We start from the raw sequence: 18,278 nt of genomic DNA on the forward strand, positions 1-18,278 counted from the left end.
CTCCTCTCTGCCTTCCTATTTAGCGTCAATGCATCCGATCTGCTAAACTGGGGCCAGCGATAAGCGGGGTCACAATTAGTTGACTGCGCGAAACGCTGATGGGTGAGACCATGAACATGGGGTGACTGTATATATATATATATATATATATATATATATATATATATATATATATATATATATATATATATATATATATATATACACACACACAGTACGATCTTGAGTTTCGCGCTCGCTTCATTCCGAAGCACTAAACTTGAGGATCGCGAAACTCGAGGTATTGAAAACACTGAAAAAGCGCTTATCTTTTCCAACCCGTGGATTTTTTTATTTATTTATTTTTTATTTATTTATTTTTTTCATGTGGGCTATGGCGCTGGTAGGCTATCCATCTGGGCCTGATGGTCGGTCCGAGCCCGTCATGACGCAGGCAACTGTTTATAGTGGCGCCATTATAACTGGCTCATGCTGTCCCCCGGAGCTCATTTTTTTCCTCCTTTACTCCCTTGTTATCTCAAAATACGTACCTTGGAAAAAGGAAGAAAACAGGAAGAGAGAACGGGTCATTTTAAAGCCACAGATGAAGCCTTATGATTGGCTGAGCTCTGAAAACACGCTTGTGATTCGCTGGGAGTCAGATGACGTCGTTGCCGGCGCTCACCCAGTCAGCGGCCTCGCTGCCTTGGGGCAGTGTCACACTGGCTGTTTTCCTCCTACCGTTGTGGCTACTGGCAACGCCCATGCGCCTATCCGGGAGCAAGTTGTTGGTTGTCCGTAACCTGGTGTCACACTGGGCCTTTTTCTTCCCACCGCGTTGGCGGCAGCTTGGGCAGCCGTCAAATCCAACTTTTCCTGGTGTGCGTCACACACGGCCAAGGTTGGTTGCCCGTAACCACATCCACAATGTAAACAAAACACTTGCCCTGTATCAACATGGCGTCGTCTGCTAAAGTAAGGGCTGCCGCGGCTTGTGCTGCCATTACCCAAGTTATGGACTTGTTGCTGCAGTGAAATGGAAGGAAGAAGCTGTTGTGGGTGTGGCGTGCCTGTGGTTCCTCCGTGCCAGTTCTCATTGTCACCATTGCGCGTGAGCGGACAACCCACCCATCTAGACTCCGACCACATAAACACGTGGATCAAGTAACAACACACACACACACACACACACACACACACACGCACACAGACACACCAGACTCATCATGAACCATGGCAGATGTTTCTCACAAATAAAAATGACTTTGCCATTTTCTAGAGTGTGTTAGAACTTAATTGGTGAGTGGTTCCTACAAAACAAACATACCCAATGGCAAGAAGAGAGCAGTGTTAAAAAGGGCTGCTCTCTTGCCAAGAGCTAGGTATGGTTCATGTCAGCCACTCACCAAATACATTCTAACACACTCAAGAAATGGTGAAGTCGTTTCTGTTTGTCAGAAACATCTGCAATGGTTCCTAATGTGTCTGGTGTGTGTGTGTATTTACCTAGTTGTATTTACCTAGTTGTAATTTTACAGGGCCTGGGCTTACGCTCGTGTGGTCCCGTCTCCGTATCTATAATTATCCAACTTTTCCTTGAAACTTTGCACACTCTTCGCCGATACTATTTCTTCACTTAGTCTGTTCCAAAGCTCACCTTCCTCTCTTAGTAGCAATTTCTCGTTATCTACTTCTTCCATTTTACTCAATAGCCTATATATTTGTATTAGGTCTCCTCTTTCTCTTCTTTGTTCTAGTGTTGGCAAGTCCATTTCCTTTACCCCCCCGGAAATTTAAAGTTCATAGGATGTTTGGCAAACGTTTGTAAAAGGTGCGCAAACTTCACAACATGAGCTTCAGATGAACCTCAAACAAGCCTGAAAAGTACCCGTTTTGGTGTACACTTTTCGGTTTGCGCAAACCTCATGTGAACTTTAAAAGCACCTAAAAATGAGCTGTAAAAAGACTTTTCATGAACCTTAAATGAACTTTTAACAGACCTCAAAAAAACTTTATATGAACTTTAAAACACCTATAAATGAACCATAAAAAGCCTTTGAATGAACCTTAAATGAACCTTTAACAAACCTCAAAAAAACTTTAAATGAACTTTAAAACGCCTATAAATGAACCATAAAAAGCCTTTTAATGAACCTTAAATGAACTTTGAATGGACCTCAAAAATCTTTATATGAACTTTAAAAACACCTAAAAATGAACCATAAAAAGCCTTTTAATGAACCTTAAATGAACATTGGATGGACCTCAAATAATATGAATCACGAGTTCTAAAAAATGCCTTCATAGGAATTACTGCCATTTGAAGAAAACAACATGGTTTCCTTCTTGTTTTATTATCTCCACATATACATCACATTCTACCATAAGGAAATCCATTATGCAAAGGTACCTCTTTTATCTATATACCTTATATGAATCAGGCATTTGTAATTATTTATGATGCTAGCAAAAAGAAAGTTTTGTGTTATTTTGCATGTGTTGTACTTAGTTGACACTGACAGTGGAGACCAGTGCTTATATAACACTCAATAAAGAACACATGCATAAAATTATTTTAGCCACAAATTTGGTTTCAGGCCAAATCTGAATCATGTGCTGCATCAGACTCTAACCTCATCAGCTGCATGTTGTGATGAACTTTGGACAGAGTTTGCAGACTGGAATGTTTCCTCATGTACACTGTTGCCAATCTGAAGTATGGCTCTTCCATGTTCAAATTTGTGCTTCTTTGCTGCTGCCCTTGTAGCAGTATTTTTTAAATATGTTGAAAGAGCAGTTGATGCCTCTTTAGTATCAACTGAAAGGGTTTTTATTGTTGTTAAGAGTACTGTATCCATAATTGAAGGCATCATTTTGCACATTGACAGCTTTTTTGTGCCTGACTTCCCAAAAGCGCTAACATATTGCCATACTGAATCATCAGCTAATCTTTGCATTATCGACCTAACTATATCCAGAGTAGCTACTTTAGCATTCTTCTTAGGCTTGGGAGCTAACTCAATGAGGATCTTAAGGAGGTCGTTCCTGTTCTTCTTAGAATTTTCACATCCTTCCGAGAACTGCTTCTCCCGTTCGAGTAGCTGTTGAAAAACATAATTCTTAGTTCATTATTGTTTATTTTATGTGTACATGAGGAACAGTTGTGCAATACAGATATATGAATAAGTCTGTTAATGTAAGCCTATTACATACTACTGCAGAGATGCTTGGTAAAATTGTACTTTTTAAATAAGATAAGTGACAAGAGAACAGGAGATTGAATTACCTTGGTTCAGTCCTACACAAGTATGGAAGAGCAGAAGGTGATATAAGAAAGGGAATGAAAGAGTGTTGCTGGGCGAGGGGTCACACACAGGCCGCAGAGATGACATGATCAAATGAAAAGAATAAGTTAACTGACTAGGAATGTGCATTTGCACAAGACGTGGTAGCTAGGTGTTAAGAGGAAGAAAGCACATAAATGGGACGACAGGTTATTGCAGTATTTGAGGAAATTATACAGCAGAAGTGAAAGGGGATATGCGGAAGCAGATAAAAATTAAATGGGAACATATCCTAAGAGTGATCAGAAGTCTGCCACATCATAACCAAATAAGACACATACACACCACAAACTCAAAGTATCCCACCTCCAAGCACTAATATACCCATATCACTAAAAAATAATCACTTCAAACATTTACGTTAACACTTAGAGCAATTGGCTTTAAGCTGATTGTCATGAACTGATAAAAAAAGGCTACTGTGTTGTAGCACTCAATAATTTCATATAAATGCACTTGAGGTGAGGATATTAAAGAATGCAGATGGTGGTAGTGGTATGGATGTAGGTATGGTATGGTACTGACTGTGGCAAGCAAGTGTTGCATTTAAATATTTTCTTTATACTGAACATATCAAAGTCATGCAGTTTCAACATTTTTGTCCAATCTAGGCACTAAATTTGAATATAAATACTTTACAATTAGTTATAATAATTTATAATCATCCAATCAAGAAAAACATGACCATCACCAGACATTCAAATATAATTATCCAAGGAAAAATTCATTAATCTAAATACAAAGCATCATGCACGTCACCCAAGCAAGTTAATATTGTAAGAGGCATGTCTAACTACATATACAACTCAGTACATTGATGTAAATATTATACATATGTATGAAGGCTCAAAAGGAGTGAAAGGACAATGTGAACAAAGTAACACCCATCAAAAATATGTGATGAATTAATTGCCCAAGGCCAGTTTCAACCATGTGAGACATGAGACAGCCTCTGCTATGGCTGCATCAGCAGAAAGGCCTCAAACAAAACCACCCACTTCCTGCTACAACTTTCTGTAACAATTGGTGGCAATGAAAGCCTTTTCATGAAGCTGTGAGTGGGACTTACACATGGGACAACAGTGGGCTACCATTGTGCCATGCCTGTACAAAGCAATAAGTTATGCAAACCCAAAAACTGCAGAAGCGTGTATGCAGGTCTATCTTTTCAGCACTGAAAATGTCAAAGCAATCTGCCCAAAACTGAAATTACCTGAATGCTCAAAAGATAGGTGTGCTATATCGCTTCCTTAAACAAAACTATAATAATAATGCCTTATTAAGAACCACCACCACTATGTTTATCTAGCAGTATGATACAAAATCATGCTACTTCACCCAATAATCTGCTGTTATCAACATCAGATGTTCAGTCAAGTGGCACGGGACATGAAAAAGCAAATCATGTTCTCGTTCTCTGTAATTTCAGATGTAAATATGATATAAATTGTTAAGAATTGCTTCCTGTTATAAACGAACAAAACATGTTTCATTCTATCATATAAAAAAATATCATAGCATTCCGAAGTTAAAGAAAAATAAAATTTATTATTTAATCCAATTTTGATTACACCACACTGATAACTTACTTCTTCCAGTGATGTAGCTTTAAAGCCAAAAGACTTCAGTTCATCAAAAGGGTTTTCAATAATCGACTCTGTACATTCAGATGAGTTCTCGAGCTTGCTCTTCAACTCTCTCACCTCCTGCTTCACATCTCGCACCTCCTGCAGCAAGACCCTGAGAAGATCGATCACACTCACATCCTGCAATAAAGGATATTTTGCCTGTATTTACAGAACATGGCACAGTTAATTAATCTCTATTACAAATGTAACACTTCTCCCATAAAACATCACCAAAAATACATAACAGCAAAAATGCAGTATCTGGAATTCAACATGGGAGAGGCAGTACCATACATACTGGCATGCCTACTTACAAGAGCCTTTGATGTATACATTAGTTTGTGACTCGTGAATTAATTACTTGCCAAAATATGTACAGTACTCTTAAATCTTTATGATGTTTGCAACTGTTGGAACTTTATACAGGTCTGGCTAACCCCTGGGAAAACAAAAAACATATTGAATACAAAATATACAAACTTATATCACCAATTCATATTCAAGAGTAAACTTGTAAGTTGTAAATTATTCCACAACTTCATACACACCTCCTCCATCTTGTGTTGTGTTTCAAAACTACTCGGAAGACTTTCAGCAATAAGGCTCAGTGTAGCATCCCCTGTAATGAATTCAGCAAATCAAAATGAGTCTTTCATGTGGTTACCATCTTACAGATTCAGGTAAAAGTGTTTTGGAATATATTTACAGTACACTCAACCCTCGATTTGCCGGACCTCCATTTGCCGGATTTCGGATTTGCCGGACAAAAGTCCGTGGGGTAAAAAAAAAAAAAAAAGTCCGGGACAAGTCGATTTCAAACTACCGCGCCAGACAAAGTTCGCAAATCGGGCACTAGATGGCAGCGCGGGCGGACATACACGTCTAGTACTGGACTGTACACAAGTCTGCCACACACGAAAGTGTTGTGCTTACGTGCTTGTCGTGGATACACCTCTTCTTCACAACGATGCCACCCAAAAACCCACCAAAGAAAGTAACCAAGCGTACAGCTAAACCTGTGCACCTTTCTGTGTCGCAAAAACTGGAACTTTTACGTAAAATAGATGGAGGAATGAGTGTTGCCCAAGTCTGCGAGCTGTATGGGGTGAAAAAACAGACAGTTTCGGACATAAAAAAAGCTAGAGGAAAGTTAGAAAATTATGCAGTTAAATTTGCTGTGTCGGGAAAGGGTGATGCAACTAGAAAGCATATGAAAGACCCGAAATGTGTTTCCCGGACATATATAGGGTAAAGTCCGGCAAGGGGGTAGACCCCCGGACATTTTCCATTGCCGGACATTTGCCATTCCCGGACAAGCCTTCCCCCCTTTTAGTCCGGCAAATCGAGGGTTGAGTGTACTATTAAAATATTACATACATATACACATATCTGGCTGACTTCCCGAGACTTGGGGTAGCCATGACAAGGCGCTTTCACAACACACACACTCACATATGCGTATATAAACATGAAATACTATGCTTGCATGGGAGTGAAATAATAATTCGTACCAGTTGAGCTGGAGCTTGTCAAAGCCTGAGAGGCTGAAGTCCTGCTTGTACTTGGAGTGGTGTTCAGTATCTTGACACTGTTGAAGTCTATATTTCTTGGACCTGGAATGGAATGGAAAGAATACAGAGAGCTGCAATGAAACAACCGGAAACCCCGAGAGATTATACTTATGAAGAAAGACTGGAGAGATTGGGACTAACAACACTGGAAAGACGAAGAGAAAGAGGGGACCTAATAGCATTGTACAGAATACAAGAAGGATTGAGAAGTTGGTTATGATCCCATAGGATTATGGGAGCAGAAAACAATTTTAGGGTGAAACAAAGAACAAACAAAAAAAAAAACTCCCACTAGTTTTACTACAAATTTACTATACTAGGTAAAGGTCCAGTATAACTCCGGTGCCTTAATTTTGTTCCATTTTCTTTCAAACCTTAACAAAACTCTTTGGTATACATATAATACATTAGTACATCATAATACATATAATACATTAGTTTAAAGGAGCCATGACTCAAGGTCATCTGGGGCCCCAGCCCTTTCAGCCTGAGCCCCAAATGACCTGGAATCACGGCTCGGGACTGTTTCAGGGTGTTTAGCCAATGTATTATATGTATACAAAGGGTTTTGTGAAGATTTGGGTGAAAATAGATCAAAATTAAGGCGCCGGAGTTATACTGGACCTTTACCATATACTGCATTGTGTTGGCTGATCTACTGCCAGTATACACACAGCAAATGGTATGTATTATTAAACAAATAAATTGTGTAATGGAAAAGTTGTATTGCATAGTCACTCCAAAACGTTATTTTTGCAGTGACTTTCACCTTTATCACTTGAACTCTTTCTTCAGTAACCAATTCCAGTTGAGTTGCAAATTTTAGCACTAGGGGACAGATCATAAGCAGCTCTATATATTCTTTTGAACTGCAGGTCAATATGCGGTAAATGGAAACAATAGGGCCGGGAGGGCATGAACTTTTTTAACCAACAACCAGGAATTTTCCACTATTTGACTATGACTATAATGTGCTTCTTAGAGCCTCGGAAGATTTTCAACCCTCAAGGGAGGAGGGCAGTCGCCCCCTTCAGCCCCCCTTGGCTACGCCCCTGGTGCCTCACTGGTCAGTTATATATATCCAAACCTAAATTAATGTACAGGAGTGAATTGAGTCAGTTGACCGTGAAATATCGGCACATGTGTATGACAATTCCCCACCCCCGGGCCCATACACCCGGCCACCTGTCACCCGTATACTCATTAACTCTTTAAAATTCGATAGCGCAGTTTCTGGCCTTATGCCACATATGTATGGGGTTCAAAATGTATAGAATAATGAGATCTAACCCATGGTTAGGATGAGAAATAGGACATATGTGTAACATTCGGGAATAATACCGAATTAACACCAGGCCCCCCGAGGTTATCCACAGGGGAAGAGAAATTACAATTCTACCACATATTGTTGTAGAATATATATATAAAGACACACACTTACCACAAAGTAGGGTGGACACCTTTACCGTAGCCGCCAGCAATACGGCTGTGCAGGTGTCCTGTCCAATGAACCCTCCAGCCTCCAGGAATGGCAGCTGTCCCGTATTCCTTCTGCAGCGTGCACGCTCGCCGACGACAACAAAGTGGCGTGGTTGGTGTTAACAAGCAATGGAAGACATTGGGAGCCAAAAATGTGCAAGAAACTGACTTCCCATTCCCAACCGATGATAAAGGTCTCTGATTCCCGCCCAAACTAAGCGTTGGCGCGCCAGCTTTCACCCATGAGATGGCGCTGGCGGCAGAATTCAATTGTCCAGCGCAGTTCAAATTTCGCCACTCTCTCTCTCTCTCTCTCTCTCTCTCTCTCTCTCTCTCTAATTATATATATATATATATATATATATATATATATATATATATATATATATATATATATATATATATATATATATATATATATATATATATATATATATATATATATATATATATATATATATATATATATATATATATATATATATATATATATATGAGGCCCTCATGAAAAGGGCCTAACCCTCATGGACATAGTTTTGAGTAATTAGCGGTTAAAGTTAATTTATGATTACTACCGATTAAAATGTTGCAATGTACTACTATTTGGTATCAAATTAAAGCTCTGGAAGAGCTCTTTCTTGCTATTGAGTTAAATTAAAAATAAATAAAAAATTAAAAATTTCTAAGATTTTTTAATTTTATCCTTCTCCCAGGATTTTTTTTTTTTTGCCCAGGAAGGTCACTGTTTTTATGTCATTTTAAGGAGTGTATGGTGCAAGAAGTGTTTCGTAAAATAAATTTTGTTGCTTTGTCATTCTTGATTTTTATGAATTTTTTATTTTGTTTTTATGTATTTATCACTGTTCAGCCTAAAAAAACGCGCCACTTTTAACCTTCGTACCACCCCTAGGATGGTTGAATTTCCTTTGCCCGACCTTACCACAAGATTTTCGTACATCTGGACGACACGTTGCCACCTCTAACTCCGAATTGGCATTTTTGAGGGTTAGGCCCTTTTCGCGAGCGGCGCCTCATATATATATATATATATATATATATATATATATATATATATATATATATATATATATATATATATATATATATATATATATATATATATATATATATATATATATATATATATATATATATATATATATATATATATATATATATATATATATATATATATATATCTATATATATATATATAAAGATAAAGATATATAGATGTGTGTGTGTGTGTGTGTGTGTGTGTGTGTGTGTGTGTTCTTACCTAATTGTTCTTACCTAATTGTATTTTCACAGGATTGAGTCAAGCTCGTTTTGTCCCGTCTTTTGACATCATTTCATCATACTTTTCTTTAAAACTATGAATACTTTTGACACACAGTACTTCTTCTGGTAGGGCGTTCCATTTATCTATCGCTCTATCAGGGAAGCTGTATTTTTTTACATCTTTCTTTAGCCTTTTCTTGTATAGCTTTTGCTGTGTCCTCTTAAGGATGATGATGATGTGTGTGTGTGTGTGTGTGTGTGTGTGTGTGTGTGTGTGTGTGTGTGTGCATACAATATTAATGAGAGCTTTGTGTGCTCCCATTTTCTGACCAAAAAACTTATAACAATTTTGAGGAGGGATCAAAAAAGTCTGCAATCAAAAGGTGAAAAAGATGTTTGCGCATGATTAATTTGAACAACTTTTGAATCAATATTTCTGGCTGTGGGAGTATTGAAACCATTACGAGAAAACACTATCATTTGTGTTATATAGAGTTACAGCTTATCAATTAAAGTGTTGACCACATGATAAAAACGATTGTTAAACGTTTGTTAAACGTTTGTGATTCACCATCCTTAAAAGTAATTTTATAAACCTTATAGATAACAGTAATTTCAATATTTAAGCTAACAAACCCCATGCAGCAGATATAAGAGTATATTGCAGTAATATTTAGTCACATATTGAATCACAACTCTATGCATAAAACGTTCGTTAAACGTTTGTTTGACGTTCATGAATCACAAACCTTAAAAGTGCCTTGATAAACCTGAGATGAACAGTGTATGTGAAGCTCGCGAACGTTCGCTTCCGGGGGGGTAGTCTCTCTTCATATGTCAGTCCCTCCAGTTCTGGAAACATTTTTGTTGCCATCCTCTGTATTCTTTCTAGTTTTATTATGTGTTTCTTCATATGTGGAGACCACACTGTTTCTGCATATTCTAGTTTAGGTCTGATCATAGTAGTTATTAATTTTTTCATCATTTCTTTGTCCATGTAGTGGAATGCTATGCCTATATTTCTCACCATGTTATATGTATCACCAAAGATCCGATTTATATGACTTCCTGGTTGCATATAATCTTGCATTATTACTCCCAGGTCTCTCTCTTCATTTACTTTCTTTAATATTTCCCCATCTCCCATTTTATATGTCCATTTTGGTCTTTCTACACTTTTTCCCATTTCCATAACATGACATTTCTTCACGTTGAATTTCATCTCCCATTTCTAACTCCATTTCCAAATCTTGTTTAGGTCCTCTTGCAGCTCCTTGCAGTCTTCACTGTTTCTTATCTGTCATTGCAGTTTAGCATCATCTGCGGACAGGCTCATGTAGCTGTTTATTCCCTCTGGCATATCATTAATATAGACTAGGAAGAGTACTGGTGCAAAAACCGACCCCTGGGGCACTCCACTTTCCACTGTTCTCCATTCCGATCTAGTGTCCTTAACCACGGTTCTCATCTCTCTTCCTCTTAAGTAGCTTTCCATCCAGCACTTCATTTTCCCTCTCAATCCTCCCTTATTTTCTAGTTTCCACAGCAGTCTTGAATGTGGAACTTTGTCAAATGCCTTCATTAAGTCTAGGTAAATGCAATCCACCCATCCGTCTCTTTCCTGTAATTTGTCCGTCACTCTCGAGTAAAAGCTCAGCAAGTTTGTCACACATGAGCGGCCTTTCCTAAACCCATATTGATTGTTTGTGATTAGATTATGTTCTAAAAATCTCATCCATTGTTCTTTTATTAATTTCTCACATATTTTGCATACTACACTGGTCAGAGACACCGGTCTGTAATTTAGGGGTTCTTCCTTTTTTCCACTTTTGTATATAGGTACCACTTCTGCCCTCTTCCACTCCCTAGGCACTGTGCCAGTTTTAATTGATTACCTAATGATGTCATATATCGGGCCAACTAACTCATTTCTGCATTCTTTAAGTATAAAACCTGAAACTCCATCCAGTCCCATGGCCTTCCCTTCTTCCAATTCCCCCAATAGGTTTTTTTATCTCCTCTTTATCTATTTTGACCTCTTCCATATATACATCTAAGTTGTTTTCTTGTGGTTCATTAAATAATGATTCTTTGGTAAACACTTGCTGGAATTTTTTTGTTAAATAATTCCGCCATGCCTTTGGGATCCTCGATCTCTACATTCTCTTCAGTCAGTCTTTCAGTTGTTTCTCTTGATTTAATTTTTCCATTTATAAATCTATAAAATAGTTTAGGTTGTTCCTTACACTTTTCCACAATATCCTTTTCGCATCGTTTCTCTTCTTCCTTTCTCACTTTCACGTACTCATTTCTCGCTGCCTTAAAGTCTTCTCTGTTTCTTTGATTTTTGTTTCTTTTTAATCTTGACCACGCTTTGTCTCTCTTTTCTTTTGCCTTTGCACATCTTGCATTAAACCAGTCCTTTTTAGCCCTCTCCCTCGGTCTGTATTTTGGTACGAACTTCATAACACCTGTGTTGTACGCCCTCATGAAAATATCATATTTTCCTTGGACTTCGCTTGTACTCATTAACTCTTTCCAATCCATTTCACCAAAAAACTTCTTGAGGTTTTCCATCCCTGCTTTCCTATAGTTTAATCTATCGCTTCTATAAGTCTCGTCTTGTTCCCTTCCTCCCTCCTCCATTTCCATCTCTATGAGCACGAGATCACTTTTTCCCAGGGTGCAATCATACCTCAATTCATCCTTCACGTGAATTTCTCTTGTCAACACCAAATCCAGTCTTGCCGGTTCATCGTCTCTTCTATATCTAGTGCTTTCCTTCACCCTTTGTATCATCAAATTTTCCATCATTAAATTCAAGAATCTATTCCCCCATGCCACATCACTACCATTGCTCTCAAACCTCTCCCAGTCAACCTCTTTGCAATTGAAATCGCCAACTAGCATTACTCCTTTGTTTGCCTTAAGTAATCTCCTCAAACTCTGTATGGTGTCATCAATCATGTTTTCATAATCTTCTTTACTCCATGATGTAGTTTTTAGTGGTACATATGTTACTGCAATCATCATCCTTTCTCTGTTTTTGTTTTCCAAGCTTACACTCACTATCTCTGCTTTTCCCTCTCCATATTCTACTGATTTTACTAATAACTCTTTCTTTATCATTATCACCACTCCTGCTCCGCCTTTGCCCATTCTATCCTTCCTCCACACATTGTATCTTCCATCTAACTCAGTTTGGATGTTTTCTTTTAGTTTAGTTTCAGTTAGGCAAACTATCATGGGATCCTCTCTTTTAGATAATCTTGCAGCTCTATTTTACTCGAGATCAACCCATCTACATTTGTGTACATTATTCTTATTCCCCTCTCTGTATCTTTCTTATCTAGTTTTCGCTCCCCTTTCTCTTCTCCCTTATGAACCATTTCTTGATTCGATCCCCCGAAATTCTCCAAAAAAATGCTTCTTTTTCTTCCTCGGATCTTGCGTTATTTTTTACTTTTGTCTCTGCCAGTAATTCATTCCATTTCATGCTTTCTTCTTCATTTCTATTTTTCTTTATATATATTTCCTTACATCCTTCCGTTTCTTTTAGTTTAGTTGTTCTATATAGTGTGTCTTCGGCTGCCTTTTGTGATTTTAGTTTTAACTTAACTGGTCTAGTTTTCCCTTCAATAAATGGACCCATTCTATAAATCTCGTCTACTTCCTCCTCGATACTCTGCCTTTCTGCATCATTTAGGTTCTTGAGCAGGTCTTTGACTGATTTCAGTTCCTCTTTATCCCTTTTTGGTTTATATGTTATATTCTTTTCTTTCATCCCAAAAATAACAACACTTCTTTTTTTGTCCGCTACTTCTCTCACTAATTCTTCATTTTTCTTTAAGGCCTTGACTACCTCTTTCTCCACGTCCTCTTTATCCTCTTTCATTTGCTGTTCTATTACTTCTCTGAGGCTTACATTTGCTTTTTCATTCTCCACTCTCCACGTCTTCACCTGTTCTCTAACTCTTTGTTCTTCTTTGTTTACCAGTTCCTTCAGGTTTTCATTTTCCTTTCTTACCACTCCCAAACCTTCCTTCATTGATCTTTCGTACTTTGCTGCTTTTTCCTTTAGCTCCTCATTTTCCTTAATCAATTTCTTCTCATTTTCCTCTAGTCGTTTTATCCTATTTCTCAGTTCACTGTGGAATACTCTATTCTGCTCTTCTTCCTCATCCCTTCTCTTCACCATGCTGATCCATTTATCCAGTTTTCGTTCCATCAGTAGCACTCTCTTGTATAATGTCGTCTCATTTCTCGCAAAACCAGAGAACTCAGCTGAAGTACCTCCAGCCTCGTCCTCACTTTCCTCCCCGCTGTTGTTGTCTCCTCCTCCTGCTCTTCCTCTTCTGATTCTTGGCGTGTTCCATCCCTGATCTTCCTCCTTCTCACTCATCGTACTAAACTGCACTAGTGGAGACCCACCGAACCAACATTAGCGCAGCCCAGGCCTCTGCAACACTACACCGGGTATATTTCCTGTGTGTTTACAACTAGGTAAACACCAGTGGTGGGCACCGATCACTTTTTTGCTGTTCCGATCCCCGATCATCCGATCACTTCAGGCACTTGATCCGATTCCGATCAACCGATCATTTTTTAAGTACGTATTGCTGTTGCGATCATTTCATTCCGATCATCCGATCATTTACACATAATAATTATTTTTTTTTTAAATAATAATTACAAGAAACACCTATTTCAGATTTTCAAAATGTCCGCAGTCAGTTGTTGCCATGACAACGTTGACTACATTTTTTGATGTGATTGGTGATCGGAAGTTAGTTTGTGAAGTTCCGATCTCCACAGTCTGATTATCTTTTACAAAGATGATCCAATCTTTGCATTCTGATCGCCAATTGCTGATCCGATCAAATCAGAAGATCGGAAGATCGGACTGATGATCGGAGGTGCCCAGCTCTGGTAAACACGCACACACACACACATACACACATACACACACACACACACACACACACACACACACACACACACATTGATGATTGATGATGGAGAATCTTATGATACAAAGAGTGAATGAACATACAAGATATAGAAGTGACGATGAACCGGCAAGACTGGACCTAGTACTAACAAAAGGAATATACATCAAGGATGAACTAAGGTATGGATGTCCACTGGGCAAGAGTGATCATGTAACCATAGAGATTGATACAGAAGTGGAGGTTACTAAAGAGGATGAATCCTACAAATCAAACAGGCTAAACTATATTAAGACAGACATGGAAAACCTTCGGAAGTTTTACAAGAAAGTGGAATGGGATGAGTTACTGAGAAAAAATAAAGTACAAGAAAAGTATGATATCTTTATGGAAGCCTATAACACTGGTGTCAAAAAATATGTACCCGTATATAGACCCAAAGTTAAGGGTAGGAAGGACTGGTTTAATGCCAAATGTGCAAACGCAAAAGAAAAAAGGGACAAAGCATGGAAAAGACTAAAAAGAAGGAAGAATCAAAGAAACAAAGAAGACTTCAGAATGGCGAGAAATGAATATGTGAAAATAAGGAAAGAAGAAGAAAAGGGATATGAGAAGGATATTGTGGAAAAATGCAAAGAACAGCCTAAGTTGTTTTACAGATTTATAAATGGGAAGACTAAACCGAAAGAAACAATAGAAAGACTGAGAGACGGGAATGTGGAGGTCAATGACCCTAAAGGTATGGCAGAGTTATTAAATAGAAAATTCCAGCAAGTCTTTACCAAAGAAACAATCTTTATTGCGCCACAAGAGAATAAAATAGAAGTTCATATGGAAGAGATTATGGTAAACAAAGATGAGATCCATAAATTATTGGGAGAACTAGAAGAGGGAAAAGCAGTAGGACCGGATGGAGTTTCTGGGTATATTTTAAAAAAATGTAGAGATGAATTAATTGTTCCAATATACGACATCATTAGATGTTCAGTAGCAACAGGTACGGTGCCCAATGAGTGGAGAAGGGCTGAAGTGGTCCCCATATATAAAAGTGGAAGGAAAGATGAACCTTCAAACTACAGACCCATATCCCTGACAAGTGTTTTGTGCAAAATATGTGAGAAAATAATAAAGAAGCAGTGGACTAAATTTCTAGAAGAGCATAAGTTAATTACCAGCAAACAATATGGATTTCAAAAGGGCCGATCATGTGTTACAAACTTACTCAGTTTTTACTCAAGAGTGATAGACAGAACTCAGGAAAGGGATGGATGGGTTGATTGTATTTATCTAGATTTGAAAAAGGCCTTTGACAAAGTTCCACACACAAGACTATTATGGAAACTGGAAAATAAAGGAGGATTGAAAGGAAATATGAAAAAATGGATGGCAAGCTACCTAATGGGAAGGGAGATGAGAACTGTGGTCAAGGACATAAAATCAGAGCGGAGTACCACAGGGTTCAGTATTAGCACCGATAATCTTCCTGGTATATGTAAATGACATGGCTGAAGGAGTTAATAGCTACATAAACCTATTTGCTGATGTCGCTATAGTTAAAACACATATAAGAAACAAAGAAGATTGTGAAATATTGCAAGAAGACCTATACAAAATTTGGAAATGGAGTATGGATTGGGAGATGGAATTTAATGTGAAAAAATGTCATGTTATGGAAATGGGTAAAAGTGAAACAAGACCAATCTGGATATACAAAATGGGAAATGGTGAAACATTAAAAAAAGTGCATGAAGAGAGAGACCTTGGAGTAGTGATGAGGATGATAATCAGAGAGTCATATAAATCGGATCTTTAGAGACACATATAACTTGGTGAGAAATATTGGAGTAGCATTTAGCTACATGGACAAGGACATGATGAGAAGGCTAATCACTACCATGATTAGACCAAAATTAGAATATGCAGAGGTAGTGTGGTCCCCCCATAAGAAGAAGCATATAAAGAAACTAGAAAGAATACAGAGGATGGCATCAAAAATGGTCCCAGAGGTGGAGGGATTAATATACGAGGAAAGATTAAAGGAAATGAACTTAACAACACTGGAACAAAGAAGAGAAAGGGGAGACCTAATCCAAATTTATAAATTATTAAACAAAATAGATGAAGTAGATAATGAAGAACTGCTACTAACAGAAGGAAACATAAGCAGAAATACAAGAGGACACAGTAAAAAATTGAGAAAGGGGAGATGCTTGAGAGACACTAAGAAGTATAGCTTCCCGCAAAGAAATGTAGAGGTTTGGAACAGTCTGAGCGAGGATACAGTATCAGCGAGGAGTGTGCAAAGCTTTAAAGATAAGTTGGATAAATGCAGACACGGAGACGGGACCACACGAGCATAATGCCCAGGCCCTGTAAAACTACAACTAGGTAAATACAACTAGGTAAACTAGGTAAATACACACACATGCACACAGAAGGTGAAATGGAAAGGGTGTGGGGAGGGAGGGGCAGAAGTGAGTCAGGTCATGTCCTGACTGAAGCCCTGACCTGATTCTCCCTCAGGACCTGACCTGACTCTCCCTCAGGACCTGACATGAGTCTCCCCACTGTCCCTCCCTCCCCACACCCTTCTCCTTGTTGTCATCCTCTTTATCTCTCCCTGTTTCCTCCATTACTTTTCCTTGTTCTCCCTTCTCACATCCTCTATCTGTATATTTCTCATGACTCACTTTCTCCCTCTCCTCCCTTTCCCCTTCTGTATTTACCTAATTGTGATATAAAAGAAGTGAGCTACGCTCATATTGTCCTTTCTCTGAGTATTCTTCCGCTCCGCCAAACCAATTACGGCGCGAAGTTGGTATTTATGAAGCAAATGTTGAAAGTCGAAACAAGAATTATAGAATCATATACAGTCGTCCCTCAAATAGTACAGTCTCCAATAGTACGGTTTCGGTTTTATACGGATTGTCATGGAAGATTTTTTTTAGGATTCTTAAATTTCCCGCTCATCGCACCAAGTAGCCATGGCGTGAGTGGCAACACTGTTCCACCAAAACACCTGCTGAAAGCACCCCAAAGCATTCGAGAAAGGTGTTCACCTTGCAGAAAAATTCAGATATAGGAGAAGCTACGTTTTGGGATGAGTTACGTTGCGGTAGGGAGAGCATACCACGTGAATGAGAGCAGTGATCGCTGTATCTATCATAGTGTAAAAGAAATTTTTGCCGCAGTAACTGCCAGTGCTCCAAGAGTGATGCAAGAGTGGAGATAAAGGCCGTCCTTTTACTAAGCCTCGTCGTTGCTATGGTAACGGCGTCTCACTCGCAGCAAAATGGCGTACGCTGATCTTCCTGGCGACGTTTAACATGCATTACTAGCTGTCCTGGCTGACCAACTCCTTACAATAGAAGATGATAAGGAAGCTGCAGTGAGTATGGTGGCACAGAGAGGTGAAATGCAATGGAAAGACTTATACATGTTTGTTTGTGCCGCCATGTTTGGTGATGACGTCATCACAGCACAAAGGCGCTCCACCTCTCAAAGCCGGGAGCCAGCAGACATGCTGAGTTGGCAACTCGTGCTGCCACATCATGCATTTGGGAGCACTCGTGACGTTCCGAGAGTCCTGATTCCCTTTCTCAAATGCAGCCCAGGAGTGTTTCTATGGGGGGGGTCACTAATTTTATGCGGATTTTCGAATAGTACGGGGGTCCTGGTTTCCCTAACCCCTGTACTATTTGAGGGACGACTGTGTTGGGACCACGTCGCAACAACGAAACGTCGCAGGAAGTGTTTATAAGAGTGTGGGAAAGGTCAATAGGTGTGTGGGAAAGGTTTATAAGAGTGTGGGGAGGGTTTATAAAGCCTTAGAATATATATATAAATAATAAAAAAAAATATAAGGTTGCTACTTGGCGGATTTTCGCCTATCGGTTCTGGAAACTAACCCCCGCGATAGACGAGAGATTATCATATATACATATATATATATATATATATATATATATATATATATATATATATATATATATATATATATATATATATATATATATATATATATATATATATATATATATATATATA

The 18,278-nt window shown here is 38.5% G+C and overlaps 1 long non-coding RNA gene and 1 pseudogene across 2 annotated transcripts; one reads left to right on the forward strand and one right to left on the reverse strand.

The window, feature by feature from the left end:
• Positions 1-18,278, forward strand: part of LOC126982387 (prostaglandin reductase 1-like) — a 168,087-nt pseudogene that overhangs the window by 82,628 nt on the left and 67,181 nt on the right.
• LOC126982388 (uncharacterized) lies at positions 1,765-8,208 on the reverse strand. 2 transcript variants are annotated; one of them, XR_007735158.1, is made up of 6 exons: positions 7,964-8,208; positions 6,463-6,564; positions 5,500-5,570; positions 4,913-5,089; positions 4,662-4,740; positions 1,765-3,080 (listed from the first exon to the last, which is right to left on the reverse strand). It is a non-coding gene; the product is annotated as an uncharacterized LOC126982388 (long non-coding RNA). The 2 variants fall into 2 exon arrangements; XR_007735159.1 differs by lacking the exon at positions 6,463-6,564.

The sequence above is a fragment of the Eriocheir sinensis genome, chromosome 50, assembly GCF_024679095.1.
Source record: "Eriocheir sinensis breed Jianghai 21 chromosome 50, ASM2467909v1, whole genome shotgun sequence".
Lineage (NCBI taxonomy): Eukaryota > Metazoa > Arthropoda > Malacostraca > Decapoda > Varunidae > Eriocheir > Eriocheir sinensis.